General features: G+C 41.4%; 1 long non-coding RNA gene across 1 annotated transcript in view; it reads left to right on the forward strand.

The window, feature by feature from the left end:
- Positions 1–16,820, forward strand: part of LOC146860143 (uncharacterized) — a 90,560-nt gene that overhangs the window by 33,539 nt on the left and 40,201 nt on the right. The window contains exon 2 of the long non-coding RNA XR_014979106.1: positions 14,320–14,437. This is a non-coding gene — a long non-coding RNA (uncharacterized LOC146860143). The remainder of the gene's footprint in view (positions 1–14,319; positions 14,438–16,820) is intronic.

Consider the following 16,820-nt stretch of genomic DNA (forward strand, 5'->3'; position numbering starts at 1 on the left):
TCCTCGAAGGCACGGTTCAATGTTGAGAAAGGATTGGTCTGCCTGCTCCTTGACAATGGTTTTGCCATGCCTGCGTGCGCGTCACCATTGTTCCCCAACGAGGGTCTCTGAGGACGACGAGCATGCCGGGCTCTCCAGGCGGAGGGTGGGCTGTTTTCTTCCACGAGTGAGAGTGGGCAGACACAGACATCAGGAGAGGCCGTGGCGCAAGAGAAAAGGAAGGGCACCTAAATCTGTAAGTAATCAAAACCAGCTTTTACTCTGCAACATGAAGTTTCACTGTTGCCATGTTTAGGATGGTTAAATAACTACTTAATGCATCACTCTATCGCGGCCTTTTGTGGGGTATGCATGAAAACGTCACACAGATGCTTTAGTTAATCAATGTGGGGTCTTTTCACACCACTAATTGCTGCAAGTGACCCCACACCCATAATAAGCCTAAACTTCAAATACCCCATGTTCAGAGCAGACAGCCCTAGTGCATAGTTTCTTTGGTGTAAATAAGTACCAAAGTTGTAGCACAACTCATATTAAACATATAATGTTCAAATGTTGACATTATGCTGGGTGTTGAAAGCAAAAGAAAAGGTTACATAAATAGACATAAGCATGTAATATTCCATCCTCACCACAGTGGTGCCTATAACATCTGACTGCAGGGCACTGGTTGTACATGTAACATATCAGAGTATAGTGCACGATGGCACCTATAACACCTCTAACTGCAGTGCACTGGTGGTACATGTAATATCTTAAAGTGCAGTGCATTAGTTCTGAGTATGGCATTATGATACAAAACATTGTTTTTAAAATGCTGAGCTGATGCAGTGAACTTCCTCTCCAGCGGCACTACGTGACTTTCTATTAATAAGCATATCATGCAAACGCCTACAAAAAAAGACCCACAACACAGTTCTTTCTTTTATTAAGGTGGGGAAGGCATATCCTTACAAACTGCATTATTGTTTAGCAGCTTACATCATGTATTATGTAATCCTACAAATAGTATTTATAGGCCTTTCTGTACCATGTAAAACAGCCCTCAACAACACTCCACATCATTACACTTCACTACAATACCACTCCACAACACAAAATACCATTCCACATAATTACACCACAAAACACAAAATCTCACTCCACATAATTCCAATACACTCAATACCACATAAATACTATCCATATAATGCCATAACACACCATGTCACATAATTCCAAAACACAAATCCATGCCACACCACAAAATTCCACTCCGCACAATTACACAACTAATCCAATCCAACACACATAATTCCACAACACACCATATACATACACCCCATAACACAGATACAAAACATTGCCATTTACAATGCCAATAGCTCCAAGAAATACAGCACCTACTGCATAAGTACAAAACATTGCCATTTACAATGCCAATAGCTCCCACTCCAACAAATGCGAGACCTATTGCATTTCCAGTGCTTGTTTTTTCTTGTTTTGAAAATCTGGTCACCCTGTTGTATGCTTTTAGGTCCCGCTTACACACAAAGAAGCACATTGTGACGGAGTGTAAGCCGCAGCTTCAAGGTGGGTTTGACTTTTCTGCTCCATGTGGATTTGCTGTACAAAGAGCTTCAGTGTGCCCCATACACCTTGCGCACCCTCCATGTTGCCTTTATTTATTTTTGCAACTCAGATGAAATCAGGTTGGGTTCCGAGAAAAAAGAAAGGGGGTGGGGTTTACTGTCCAGTCCCTTGATCACATCGAGGATTATGAGATAGATTTAAGAAACGGAATGACCTCCATGTTGCCTTTATTTATCTTTGCAACTCAGATGAAATCAGGTTGGGTTCCGAGAAAAAACAGAAAGGGGCTCGGGTCTGGGTTTACTGTCCACAGTCCCTTGACCACATCGATGATTATGAGATAGCGGTAATAAACAGAATGACAATGAACGGCCTTCTTTTCAGTCACCCGGGAGAGGATGTGGTCCGGCGGCTAGATTGCCGATTTTGGTGCTGGAAACCAGGGTTCGATCCTCGGGATCGCGTCCACATCCTATGGACAAATCACTTAATGTCCTTGTGCATTGTAATCGGTGCTCATATAAAGCGCTCCAATACCGTCGGGTCGAGTTCGCGCTATATAAATCTGCATTATAAAAACACCTCTTCTGGGCCTTCCAAGGTCGGGACGCGGTTAACAAGGCCGTTTGTGCGTAGGACGCAACGTGCGACCCCTGACATTGTTCGCGTTACGTAAACTTTCAGTGGTATCGGAATTGAGCGACGACGTAGGTAAAAAGAACTGCGCACCACTAAGAATGTACGTTGTCGACACTGAGTTCTGTGACGGAGCAGGTTGGAATTCACATATACGCTTTCATTTGGCTGAATTTATGAGTGATCAAGGTGCCATGCCACCCTCGGCGGAAAGGTTGAAGCCCTGACCTTTATATGTTAACAAATATTTTTTGAGGGGGAGGGTAGCGTCTGTTAGTTCATTTGAATTAAATAAGAGCTACTCCCAGAATGGGCAAGGTTGTTTTCTGCTTACCTGAGATAGTAGTTGTCAAGTTTAACACCCATTTCAGTCTTTAACACGCATCTCTTCAAATGGAAATTCAAATTGCATTTTAAAATATCAGTGACGCCCCCTGCAGTGTTCACAGCAGTTTTTAGGGCATAATAATACAACTGTTTGCACTTACTTTGAGATCTGTGTTTTGACTAGTGACAATTTTTAACTAATAATAAGGTAGCATAGAGGGTTACTGTTCCTGCTGTTCCTATACTTTGTTAAGTGCTCGCACACACGTGTAGTTGAAGTTCAGAGTACTTTATTCAAGTATGCGCCAACACAGGCTCTGAGTTAACCGGAGCAGAAACGACGTGATCAGCTGTCAACTGTCAATGGAGAGTTGACAGCTGATGACATCACAGCTGGTAGGCAACCCCAGCTGGAACAAAACATTAGCGAGGGTGCTATGGTGTCTGCGCAGGGACACAACAATAGAGACCACACACATCCTCCCCCTTAGGAGAAAAGAGAGGGAAGAAGAAGGAAAGGGGGGGGGGAGAGATGGGGTAGAAGGGAAGGAGTCTACTCACAAATGTAGTCTCTAAACTTTGCCAGTGGGCCAAGAAGCCTACCCGCCCTGCTAGTAGTTACTGGTTCAACATTGTCCTGTGCCGGTGGAGTGGGCAACTTCCGTCTGACTCTTCCCGTGGCAACCTGAGTGGATGGCCCATCAATATGCCCGGAAGGGGCGCACGCCCTCTGGCTGCTCATGGGAGTAGGTTCCGTGGGAAACTCATACTCTGAGTCATAATCGGATGCACAAGGTTGCGTAGATTTGTTCTTTTGGCCCTGTATAGCACTGCTGGCTGGTTCCTTGGACGTGGTAGTATTGGTGTCATCACTAGGATGTCTAAAGGATGATAGGTTGGAGAAATGCCACACCCTTCCATCACTAAGGAGTGCGGAATTGCAATAAACTTTACGTACCAGCAATGGAGGTGTAAACTTATCCTGACCTTTAGCAATATGACCACTCTTCTTTACTTTGACAATGTCACCTTCTTTGAGAACTACTGGTTTACTTCCATGTCTTTTATCATAGTATTTCTTGACTCTAGACCGAGGTTCCTGAAGCTTTTTCTGTACATGCTGAGTCGACCAGTCTACTATCTTTGCTGCCCTGATCCAGCCCACATTGTCCTTAGATAGTGGAGTTCTTCCCCGCATTAGCTCAAAAGGGCTGTGGCCTGTTGTCTCGCAAGGAGTTATCCTGTACGCCCAAACAGTCTTAAGTGCCTCTTGTCTCCAATTTAGATTGTTGCTATTGGCAATCTGAATCATTCCTTTTACGACCCTGTTGAATCTTTCAACAGCTCCATTTCCAACTGGGTGATAGACAGACGTAGTTTTGTGATCAATGTTATTCTTCAAGACATAATTTTTGAAAATATCAGAAGTGAATTGAGTCCCGTTATCACTCACTATTTGCTTGGGCAGGCCCTCACGACTGAAAACGTCATCCATGAATCTTACAATGTTTAAAGCTTCAGGATTGTTAGTGAATTTTACTTCGGGCCACTTGGTGAAGTGGTCAATCATAACAATTACGTACCACTTTTCTTCACCATCAGATACCGGACCCATTATGTCAACTCCGATTCTCTCCCAAGGCATACTGGGGCTGGGAATGGGTTGGAGGGGTGGTCTAAGTGTTACTTGTGCTTTGTCTGAGTTCATGCAGAGAGCACACTCCCTTACTGTTCTTTCTATTTCTAAGTTGATTCTTGGCCACCAATACATGTTTTTAACTCTCCCTTTAGTTTTTACTATACCCAAATGTCATTCGTGACACAGTTTGATTAGATTACTTCTTATACTGTGGGGTGGTACAAATTTCCCACTTCTGAGGAGGAACCCGTCTTCGAATGTCAATTCATTTCTTACCTCCCAATAGGCTTTGAATTGTCCGTCTTGCTTGTTCTTGCTGAGCCAACCTTCTTTCAACATCCGTATGACTTGATTCATAGTACTGTCATTGTTCTGTTCCATGAACCATTCTTCCTTAGAAATACCACTATTTTGTTCTAGTACCATGGCAATCGCATTCTCCTCCGATTCTGTGCATTCTTCGTCACTTGCTTTACATACGGGCATCCTGCTTAGAAAGTCTGCAACTACGTTTTTTATACCTGGAACATATTCTATGTCATACATGAAGTCGAATAAGCGTACGGATAGTCTGGCTAATCTCGGGTAGGCTGTGTACAATCCCTTGGTGGTGAAAACTTTAGTCAACGGTTTGTGATCAGTACACAAAGTGACCTTCCTGCCCCATACAAAATGCCTGAAATGTTCCAATGCCCATACGCATGAAAGGGCTTCACGCTCTATAACAGAAAAGTTCTCTTCTGATGGTGAGAGCGAGCGTGAAGCGAAGGCTATGGTATACTCTACGCCCTTTGAGTCTTTTTGGGTGAGTACTGCACGCAAACCCTTGTTAGTCGCATCTGGAGTTACGACATTTTTTTGAGATGTGTCAAATCCTTGTAGAGGTAGTGCGGTGCACATATCCTTTTTGATGTTTCTGAAAATCCTGTCACAGTCATCTGTCCACACAAATTTATTCTTCAACTTTAGAAGTTGTCTCAGTTCGTAAGTTCTGTGTGAATTTTTTTTCATAAACCTAGCGTAAAACTCCACCATTCCCAAAGAAGATCGCAGTTCATCTTTGTTGGTGGGCACTGGTGAATCCTTTATTGCTTTCATAAGTTCTTTTTTTGGACTTATACCATCTCCTGTTATTTGATGTCCCAGGTAGTTGACTGAGTTACTTGCAAATTTGCATTTAAGATGTTCTACTGTTAACCCCTTTTCACTCGGGATTCCAAGGACTTGTTTGACCCTCTTGTCATGCTCCGCCCTTGTCCTACCCTTGATAAGGATGTCGTCCTGGAAAATTAAAATGTCAGGGACCCCATAAAAAATGTTATGCATCAGTCTCTGAAACATAGCGCCGCGGAGGCGAGACCAAATGGGACACGTGTAAACCTGAAACACCCAAAAGGTGTTATGAATGTCGTAAGTTTCTTGCTGTCCCGATGAAGTGGCACCTGGTGATATGCCGACTTCAAATCAATTGTGGAGAACCACCTAATTTCTTTAGTCGTGGCCAGCATCTCATTGATTTTAGGAAGTGGGCACTGCTCTACGACAATGTTTTTATTTAAGTCGCGCAGGTCCACGCAAAGTCTCAATTTTCCATCGGACCGTTTTGCGACAACTAATGGTGCGGCCCACTCAGACGCCTCTACCTTTTCAATTATACCCCTTTCAAGAAGTTTGTCAAGCTGATCATTGACATCCTTTCTTAAAGCGAAAGGAATGTTTCTCACTTTATGTACAACAGGGGTTGTGATCGGCTTGAGTTTGATTTTATGTTGTTACCCTTTCAAGGCACCAACTTTTCTGCTGAATACGCACGGAAATTCCTCAAGTAAGCACTTTGCATAATCTCTATGCTCTGTTACACTCAATACCGGATCCATTTTCCTCGGATCTAAGATTATTCCCAGGTTCCCCTGGTCCATCCATCCCAGAACAGATGGGCCAACCTTAGGCACATACAGTTTCCCTGAGGATTCTCTGCCTTTGTATGCAAAATTGAGTTCTCTGTAGCTGCATACATCAATCTTTTCCCCAGTGAATGATTTTATTACTATGTCAGGTTTTCTTAGATGTTCACCGATTTTTTCTTTGAACTTCTCTGACAATACCCTTTCATTAACGATGGTATAGGGTGAGCCGGAGTCCGCCACAATACTTATGTGAAACCCTCCTATGGTCATGTTACATACAGGTTTTTTAGTTTTAGTTAGGTTCATATTTGTAGATTTTTCAACTTGTTCATCATCAATATTGAGAATTAACATGTTTAAGTCGTCTTCATCTGAGAAGTCTTGTTTGTATTCATCAGATTCATCCACTATTTTTACTCGGTTTTCGTTTGTTGCACGCTTTGAAAAAATGACCTTTGACTCCACAATTTGAACACTTCACTTCGCGTGCATGACATTTTAAATCATTTGCCAAATGAGATGTGCTTCCGCATCTGTAGCATCGTCCCCAGTTCTTTGTCTCATATTTTCTATTTTGCTGTTTGTATCTACTTTTATTCCAGTTCTGTTTTGTGTTGACTTTTTGATTGCTTACTCTGCTTACATTTTCACTGTCCTTCTTTTCTTTACCTTCAGTAAGGACTGCTTTTGCGCAGCATCCTGTTAATTCCGCTTTGCACTCTATGTCTATGATGTTTTGCAGAGGGTGTTCCCCTTTTGCCCATAGGTTGTCTTGAATATTTTCATTTGAACCTTGCATTACAATCTGATCTCTGATGAATTTGTCGTAGAGTGCACCGAAACGACAATTAATCGCAAGATTTTTTTAAAGCTGAGACATAGTCATCTATAGATTCGTCTTTACCTTGCTTCCGATGAAAAAATTTGTAGCGGTCAACACCAATGCAAACTGTAGGTTTATAATAGGTGTTCAAGTCATCAACAGCATTTTGAAAAATGTCCCCTTCATTCTCAGCTCTCACCTTTTTGTTAATAGAGTTATACACTTTTATACCTCCAGCGCCTAAACAGTGCATTAACATTTTGTATTTTTTCTCAGGTTTTACTTCATCATCCTCCTCCAACGTTGAAATATAATTCAAAAAATACTCCTTCCATTCTTCCCATTTAAGAGTTGGTTCACCACCACCATGTAAGAAGGTTTCTGGGGGGGGGACAAGTTCCAAACACAACCTGATGCCATGTTGTGGAGAAGGTTGATGACGAAAGTTTGAACATAGTGTATGATTAGATAAAGGTTAGCAAGGATGAAATTGAATAATGGAATGAACAAAATTACAGTTGAGAGTGTAAGAATTTTTTTTAATAAGAAGTAATAAAAAGAATGAGGTGATAGAGAATACCTCCCTTAAGTCTTTCTATTAAATTATTCTTTGATGAAGGTGAAAATTCACGTCCGAACTGTGACCTGCACGACTGGAGCCAAGGTGTGTTTGAGGAACAGCCTGAAGTGCCGTGAGTTCAATCTGCACACATTCTCAAGTGACAGAACAACGTGAGGTGAAGCAACTGACAAACTGAATCCCAACCGTTTCAACGAACAGTTGCTGTGTGCGTCATAAACACATGTGAGCTGAGGTAGGCATCGTTGACGCCATGAGTAAACGTCGAGCGGCCATCTTGGATATAATGAGTTAGCTGTCTAGTCTACGTGCATCGACGTCGGCGCCATTTCCCCCCCCAAAAAAAACACTGCTGTGCGCGAACTAAAGACTAAACGAGAAGTTCTTCTCACCGTGGAACAACTGAATAACCATCGAATTGTTGTCAAAAGGTAAAAGAAATATATATAGAACTATCGTGCTCGCTAGTGTAATTTATTTCAGCGAAAAACGAGAACTGTAAGAACTTCTTAGCTCATGTACAGTAACAGCTTGGACAGTAATCGTCGTTGCAGTGCCCACAGGGAGTAAATGACCCTCCATACACATTTCTACAAGTATAGCAGCTCTGAGAATTTAAAAAAGATCAAGAGAAAGACTTGAGGTAGACATTCTCTATACACCTCACCTCCCTTGGTTCCCAAATATAAAAATACTGTACACACTTGACTGTAAGTTCGTTCATACAATTATTCTTTTGCATCTTTGCCAACTTTCATCCAACCATACACTCCTTTCAAGTTTTGTTGTCAACCTTCACCACAACATGGCATCAGGTTGTGTTTGGAACTTGTCTTCCCCAGAAACCTTTTTACGTGGTGGTGGTGAACCAACTCTTAAATGGGAGAAATGGAGGGAGTATTATTTGAATTATATTTCAACGTTGGAGGAGGATGATGAGGTAAAACCTGAGAAAAAATACAAAATGTTAATGCACTGTCTAGGCACAGGTGGTATAAAGGTGTACAACTCTAGAAACAAAAAGGTGAGAGCTGAGAGTGAAGGGGACATTTTTCTAAATGCCATTGATGACTTGAACACTTATTATAAACCTAAAGTTTGTGTTGGCGTTGATCGGTACAAAAGTTTTCATCGGAAACAAGGTAAAGACGAATCAATAGATGACTATGTCTCAGCTTAAAAAAATCTTGCAGTTAATTGTAGATTTGGCACACTCCATGTTGAGTTTATCAGAGATCAAATTGTAATGCAAGGCTGAAATGAAAATATTCAAAATAACCTGTGGGCTAAACGGGAATACCCTCTGCAAAACATCATCGATATAGCGCGCAAGGCTGAACTAACAGGACGCTGCGCAAAAGCAGTCCTTACAGAAAGTAAAGAAAAGAAGGACAGTGAAAATGTAAGTAGAGTAAGAGATCAAAAAGTCAACACTAAACAGAATTGGTATAAAAGTGGTTACAAACAGCAAAACAGAAAGTATGAGTCAAAGAACTGGGGACGGTGCTACAGATGCGGGAGCGCATCTCATTAGGCAAATGAGTTAAAATGTCTGGCACGCCAAGTAAAATGTTCAAATTGTGGAGTAAAAGGACATTTTTTCAAAGCGTGCAACAAACGGAAACCGAGACAAGTAAAAATAGTAGCTGAATCTGACGAATTCAAACAAGACTTATCTGATGAAGACGACGTAAACATGTTTGTTCTCAATATAGATGATGAACAAGGTGAAAAATCTGCAAATATGAACTTCACTAAAACTAAAAAACCCGTATGTAACATGACCATAGGAGGAATTAACATAAGTATAGTGGCGGACTCCGGCTCGCCCTATACCATCGTTAATGAAAGGGTATGGTCAGTGAAGTTCAAAGAAAGAATCGGTGAACATCTAAAAAAAACAGACATAGTAATAAAATCTTTCACTGGGGAGCCGATTGACATATGTGGCTACAGAGAACTCAATTTTGCATACAAAGGCAGAGAATCCTCAGGGAAACTGTATGTGTCTAATTTGGTCCATCTGTTAATATAAAGCAGATGGAGTAAACTACTCAAACTGTCACAATGGACATTTGGGTATTGTAAAAACTAAAGGGAGAGTTAAAAACATGTATTGGTGGCCAGGAATCAACTTGGAAATAGAAAGAACAGTAAGAGAGTGTACTCTCTGCATGAACTCAGACAAAGCACAAGTAACGCTTAGACCACACCTCCAACCCATTCCCAGCCCTAGCATGCCTTGGGAGAGAATCAGAGTGGACATAATGGGTCCAGTATCTGATGGTCAAGAAAAGTGGTACGTAATTGTCATAACTGATCACTTTACCAAGTGACCCGAAGTAAAATTCACCAACAATCCTGAAGCGTTAAACATTGTAAAATTTATGGATGACGTTTTCAGCCGTGAGGGTCTGCCCAAGCAAATAGTGAGTGATAATGGTACTCAGTTCACTTCTGACATTTTCCAAAATTATGTCTTGAAGAATAAAATTGATCACAAAACTACATCTGTCTACCACCCAGCTGGAAATGGGGCTGTTGAAAGATTCAACAGGGTAATAAAACGAATTATTCAGGTTGCCAACAGCAACAATCTAAATTGGAAACATGAGACACTTAAGACTGTTTGGGCATACAGAATAACTCCATGAGAGACGACTGGTCACAGCCCTTTTGAGCTAATGCGGGGAAGAAGTACCTTATCTAAGGACAATGTGGGTTGGATAAGGGCAGCAAAGAGAATAGACTGGTTGACCCAACATGTTCTGAAGAAGCTTCAGAAATCTCAGTCTAGAGTCAAAGAATACTACGAGAAGAGACATGGAAGTAAACCAGTAGTTCTCAAAGAAGGAGACATTGTCAAAGTAAAGAAGAGTGGTCATATTGCTAAATGTCAGGATAAGTTCACACCTCCATTGCTGGTCCGTGAAGTTTATTGCAATTCCGCACTCCTTAGTGATGGAAGGGTGTGGCCTTTCTCCAACCTCTCATCCTTTAGACACTCTTGGGATGACACCAATACCACCATGTCCAAAGAACTAGCCAGCAGTACTATACAGGGCCAAAAGAACAAATCTATGCAACCTTGTGCATCCGATTATGACTCAGAGAATGAGTTTCCCACGGAACCTACTCCCATGGACAGCCAGAGAGCGTGCATCCCTTCCGGGCATATTGATGAGCCATCCACTCAGGTTGCCACGGGAAGAGTCAGACGGAAGTTGCCCGTTCCACCGGCACTGGACAATGTTGAACCAGTAGCAACTAGCAGGGCGGGTAGGCTTCTTGGCCCACCGGCTCAGTAAAGAGACTACATTTGTGAGTAGACTCCTCCTCGTCACCCTGTCTCTTCTCCCCCCCCCCCACTCTTCCTATCCTTCCTCTTTTCTCCTAGGGGGAGGATGTGTTGTGTTCTCTATAGCTGTGTTCCTGCGCGGACACCATAGTATCCTCGCTAATGCATTGTCCCAGCTGAGGTTCCGTATCAGCTGTGATGTCATTAGCTGCCATCTGTCCGTTGACAGTTGACAGCTGATCGCGTTACCTATGAGACGTTGTTTCTGCTCCGGATCATCCGGAGCCTGTGTTGGCTTAATCTTCAATAAAGTACTATATACTTCAATTAATCTAGTCTTCGAGTACTTTACAGACTCATCTCTTCAAATCGAAATTCAAATTGCATTTTAAAATATCAGTGACGCCCCCTGCAGTGTGCACAGCAGTTTTTAGGGCATAATAATACAACTGTTTGCACTTACTTTGAGATCTGTGTTTTGGCTAGTGACAGTTTTGACTCATTATAACGTAGCATAGAGGGTTACTGTTCCTGCTGCAAAGCCAAACGTGTAAAATGGCGAGCACAGCTATTATTTTATGTAGATAGCTCAGTGGATAACGGATTTTGCCACAGAGATCATTTTGTTCCTTGCAGTTCATAAGTTACAGTCCTTCTACTATATCTCTGTAAACTGAACTGGCATCAGGGAACTGCGTAGAAACTACAAGGCATTATTTTAGAACCTTTTTGTTTTTTCCTTTCAATCTTTCATTATTGCAAGGTTGCTAAAAAGGGATCACTTGGGCTGTAAAAAAAATCAAAAGTCTTATTAGTACAGACAGCCCAACCACTGGGTTACGTTACGTTTTCAATCCTGACTGCCTGTCTCCAGATGAAGCATTCTTAACATGTAATGCTTCCTAGCATGGATGATATATGACCCATTTCTACACCTTGTAACCCTTATTGTCTCATGTAGCATTTCTTGTAGACAGATTTGCACACTTGTGTGATTCATTGTCTCTATATTGCGTGTGTGTGTTGTAAAGCACTCTGACACCCACCACTAGGATGAGTAGCGCTATAAAACAAATTAATACATGAAATTCGTGCTATTTAATTTGCTATTAGTGTAACTACTCGAAAACAGATTGCTCTGACATTCTTAAAGTTTATGTATATCTCTTATGTTAAGGGGTTGAACAAAGTTAAACACCTGACTCTAAATCTAAGTTTCTTCCCAGCACTTGTGAAGTGCTAACGAGCGGAGTGCTTTTGTTTCCCTCCACTGGCATCAACATATTAGGTTCCAGGTAGCTAGCTCATAGCCAACAAAAGACTCCAACAAAAGGATTGCTGATGGCCCTTTAAGTAATACCTTTGTATTGGGCCCAACTGGAAGGGAAAATAAGAAACCCATTTCACCAACTGCAGGTTGCTGCTCAGTACAGAAAGCAGAGATGGCCGGATGCATTGGAGTGTGACCTGGGGTCTACCAATTACACCAGGTCAAATTCAGGATATTTCAGTGAGGCTGGCCTGACTCTGGCTCAAAAGCAGCCTCCAGATCTGGAATACAGCTCAAACCCCTCCTTTCCGGCACTGAGCTTACTTGAGCATGGAAAATCACTAATCTATAGACATTTTGACTGCTATCAAGCAAAAAAAATGGAGTACAAAATCTTCGAGTCTAGATGAATACTGAAAATACACTGCCTTAAGAGGCTGAAATGTTGCAAATGAATAGCTATAATTTTATAAGTGGGGTAGAGGAGGTAGCAAAACGTGTGTGGCAGAGAGTGATGAGGTAGAAATGAATTAGAAGTGTGGGGATCTTGATTGGTGTAGTAGATAAGATACAACAAAATGCATAGATGAGGAAAAAGTTGGGGCAGGCAGAGAAAGGGGGCAAGATAGAAGGTGGTAGAAGTAAGGCAGAGGTAGATGCAAGATTTTCAGAAGCTATCTTGGGACCCGGCCAACAAAATGTCGTCTGGGGCTACTCTGATTTTTAATCGAACATCCTCATTACAACAAAAGTTCGCTTGGGATAGGAAATGTTGCATTTGGTGCCACTTAGTGCTGTGGCTATGTCTGCTGCAAAAGTAGAGGTCAGGTGTGCTTTTTGTTTTTTATATTAATACATTTTGTAACAAAAGTGTCGGGGCTCAAGGGCAAAGAGTGTTGGCTGCCTTCCTCTTGTGACAGCACTGCGTAGCTAGACAGGAAAGTAGAGAGGTAAAGATTAGTGAATAAGGTAGGGATAGAGAGGTTATAGGGTGAGAAATAGGTATGGTAGAGAACAAGAGGTAGATCGAACAATAGAGAGTGGTGAGTTAGAGAGAGAGAGAGAGAGAGAGAGAGAGAGAGAGAGAGAGAGAGATCAGTGGTAGAGGTGGACAGAGAGGCAGAAATAGCAGAAATAGAGAAAGAGCAAAAAAAGTATTTTGACTGCCAGAATGCTGCTGGACTTTCCTGAAAACAGAGGATCTCAAACAGAGCAATTTGGCATTCTTCTGCCTGGCACCCATCCGCATTGCAGATTTTCCTATCACTTACAGTAATGTCCCATACCAGGTATCTCTTGCTCATCCAAACCTCCTCTTTCTATACCTTCTGGTACTTATTATTTTGCATAATATTACATTCCAGGTACAAGTAAACAATAGTGGATGAGGCATTTACACCTAGTATAGGTGACCTGTATCGGGACCGAAATTTGTAAAGGATCCTAATTTCTCTTTATCACCTCTTCCCTTTCTAGAAGCTCACCTGTAAAGCTAAGGTGTACTATGCCATGCATAATTGATAACTCATCCTGATACACTTTTTATATGGCTAAAAGAAAACTACAAGTACCTGAATCCAAAGGGGATTCAGGACTGGGTGAGGTAATCAACCTCCCTTCTTCCCTATACACCAGTATTGAGACACCTACTGGGCTCCTAACAAGACCCAGCATGATATTTCTCATGGACTGGTTTGAAGTACCAAGACATCCAGAATTTGTACAAAGCACCTTTGTCCTGCATTTGTAAAAAGATATAGAATCCTCATAGTGCACTTTTGTCTGATCTGTATTGCAACCTGGTATCGTAGCTCATATGTCTGTTTTACATGGGTTGCTCTGCTGCAACTCCTGTGTGAACTCCAAGGTTTATACTACAGTTAATGGAAGAATGCACCCTCAAAGGATGGGGTTATACTTGGTGTTGTTTATGCTGAAGAAGATTTTATTTTTTAAGCTTTGTACGCATCTTTACATCAATCTGCAGCACACATACATATTCACTGTGGGATATTTATCTTAAAGTTTGCCATAGTTAATGTAGACCTCAATTTAAAATTGCTCACGTTTAGTTGCCACATTTTTCAGTTTGTAGTGGGCTTTACCTGTTTTCTGTTGCAGGAGAAAAACTGTACTAGCCAACATTAATTAAATGTATTTCTTGTTTAGTTTTTGTGTGTATTTATGCATGTTCCTTGGAGTGTGAAATATTGAGAACACACCTGCAAGTGGGAACGTCCTAACCGAAATGTACCATCCTGCTACAGATTTCCAGGTGAAGGTCATGCAACAGAGAATCCGTTGTGTGGGCGTCATAGGAAATAACTGGAACATCTTTTATCGCAGAATGTTTGATCCTGATTGGTTTTCTTCATGGAAATCATGGTGAGTTGTATCTTTCTGTAGAAGAAATGATTCAAGCTATGCAATGCCAAATTAATTCATTCATATGCCCTTTCCACTCTACTTAGAGGAGGTACTTCCTTGCTCTCTGTGGAGATTGTGTTTTTAATCTCACTCGAAAGTGTTAAACTTGTGGGCAAATCCGTTTACACTTACGTACGTGAATCTTTATTTGATTAATTTGATTCTGCCTTTGGAGGCTATTCATGCTGACACCTGCCTGGCTTCTTGACTGTCCCAGTTTAGCAAATTAGGGAACTACCCTTCATTGGAAGGCAAGCTTGCTTTGTTAAACTTTATGACAATTTGAACTATTCTGTCTTTGTATTTGCAATTTTGAATTGATTTGAAGCATATAAAATAATGCATTTATGTATTGATTACTGATTTCCAACTATTTGAAATTATTTAAGTTTGTAACTTTGCTAATCTGTTAATAAAACTTCATGATATGCAAATCTAACCCTCTCCGTCATTCTTGTTGGACCAGATTAGCGTCACATGTTTTATGCGTAATTGATTAATGTTGTTAAGCCTCAGTCCAGAAATAAAGATCGATGGACTTTAGTGCATGTAGCTTGTACCAGAAATCTACACAGTGCAAATCTGCTGCTACAAAAATCTGGTAGCAGAGGATGGTTTCCACTGTGGCATAGGGAGTCAGAATTCTCCCCAGAGACTTGTAGAATCTGCCACAATCCAGCCCGTGTTTTGGAATATGGGCGATGTTACGGTGTTCCTGAAGCAGTTGGAGTTGCAGTGTCCTAGTAGAGTGAATATAAGTAGGGTCATGCATCTTTGATTTTGCATTGTTGAGAGTGTAGTGTTAGTAGTTTTGATTAGTTTTTGTGTGTTGTGTCAAATTGGATCCAAATGTCTCCGTGTTGAAGTCTAGTACTGAAATTCTTTTCTGTATATATTGCTTATGAAGATACATGAGCTTGCTACAAAGAGTTGAAGTTGGGTTATTGGATACGTTATGATCCAAGATCCCAGGACAGATAGTGAGTTAAATTAGTGTTTTGATTTGTCTGTTAAGTTTGAGGTGTCAGACTGTGAAACACTATTGGCCGCAGCAAGATAAAGACTTCTTAAACTTCTATTGTGAGGGTGTACTAACTGTAATTGCTGTTTAGTTGATTCTTTGTGCACAGAAGTAGACGGCACTTGTAAGGGTGAATTCCCGCTGGTCGAAAATTAACTTTGTGTGTGTGATATGCCAGGAGGGTGTTATTCTCCGTTTCCTTTAGAGCGATTGCTGACTTGAAATTTTCTTTCGCAGAATGGACATGGGTGATTGGTTTGTTTTTAATTTTTGATAATCTGCTTAAGTGAAGGTGATCACTCTGGAGGGAGAGCTGATGTGCTGTTTTTGGATGGTTGGTGTGAGTGCAGGGCTGTGATTGGCTGTTACATTATTATCTACTGTGCTGTCAGTGGACAAGTCAGTGGTGTTGTACTAAGATTGGATATTGGTGTTGTTGTGTATCGCAGTGTGATTTATTGAGAAATGCTGTTTATTTCAAATGAAACTTTACTGATTTGTGTTGCGCCGCGTAAGGAATAAAGATGACATTTTGCTAAAAACGACGTGCTTTGTTTAGAGATGCTGTTAGGATACCTGTCTGTGAGGGCGACGAGGACCCTCTGCAGAACAGGCTTGCAAACTACTTGAAAGTGGAATAAGATCACGGCGAATGAAGGATCCTTGTAGTTTCCCGCTCATGGTACCTTTAATTTCAGAGTAATTGAAAACTTTATGCAAGTGTTCCCTTAGATGAACCCCCACCAAAACTTGCTCAATATGAGACTTTGAATGGATGGTTGCATGCCGCACATGCAAAAAGTAAGGAGAAATATCAGACCCAAGGGAGAAACAAGGTAAGTAGTTGGATGGAGGTAAAATTGGATGCAGAAAAGCAGGAATGTAGGGAAATTGTAATTGATGGCATAGGAATGTACCCTGCGATAGAAAGAGCAGATGGAAAGAAATTTTGAGTGGTTGTTGGGATCAAAAAGGAGAGAGATAAGGCTTGTGACAGTGACTCCAGTAATGACTTTTTGGATAATCTGTTGACTTCGCGACCACCTTCATGTAATGCGTTCTCCCAGGGTAGAGGGAACCAACAGCCCATAGACACAGGTGCAAATGCGCCAGGGTCTCCCAGAGGGAGGCTTACCCCTTATTGGTTCTGATTCGTTATTGAAGGCCACAAGTACTATGGGCATTATTACAGCTTCAGGTACATCTACTGTCACTACAGCCGCTGATATATCAGGTGTGAGTACTACTCTAGATGTAGGAGCACAACCCTAAATAGGAGAAACTCCCATTTTAGAATCAATCATTTTTATTAAGTGATAC

This window comes from Triturus cristatus, chromosome 3_1 (assembly GCF_964204655.1).
Source record: "Triturus cristatus chromosome 3_1, aTriCri1.1, whole genome shotgun sequence".
NCBI lineage: Eukaryota > Metazoa > Chordata > Amphibia > Caudata > Salamandridae > Triturus > Triturus cristatus.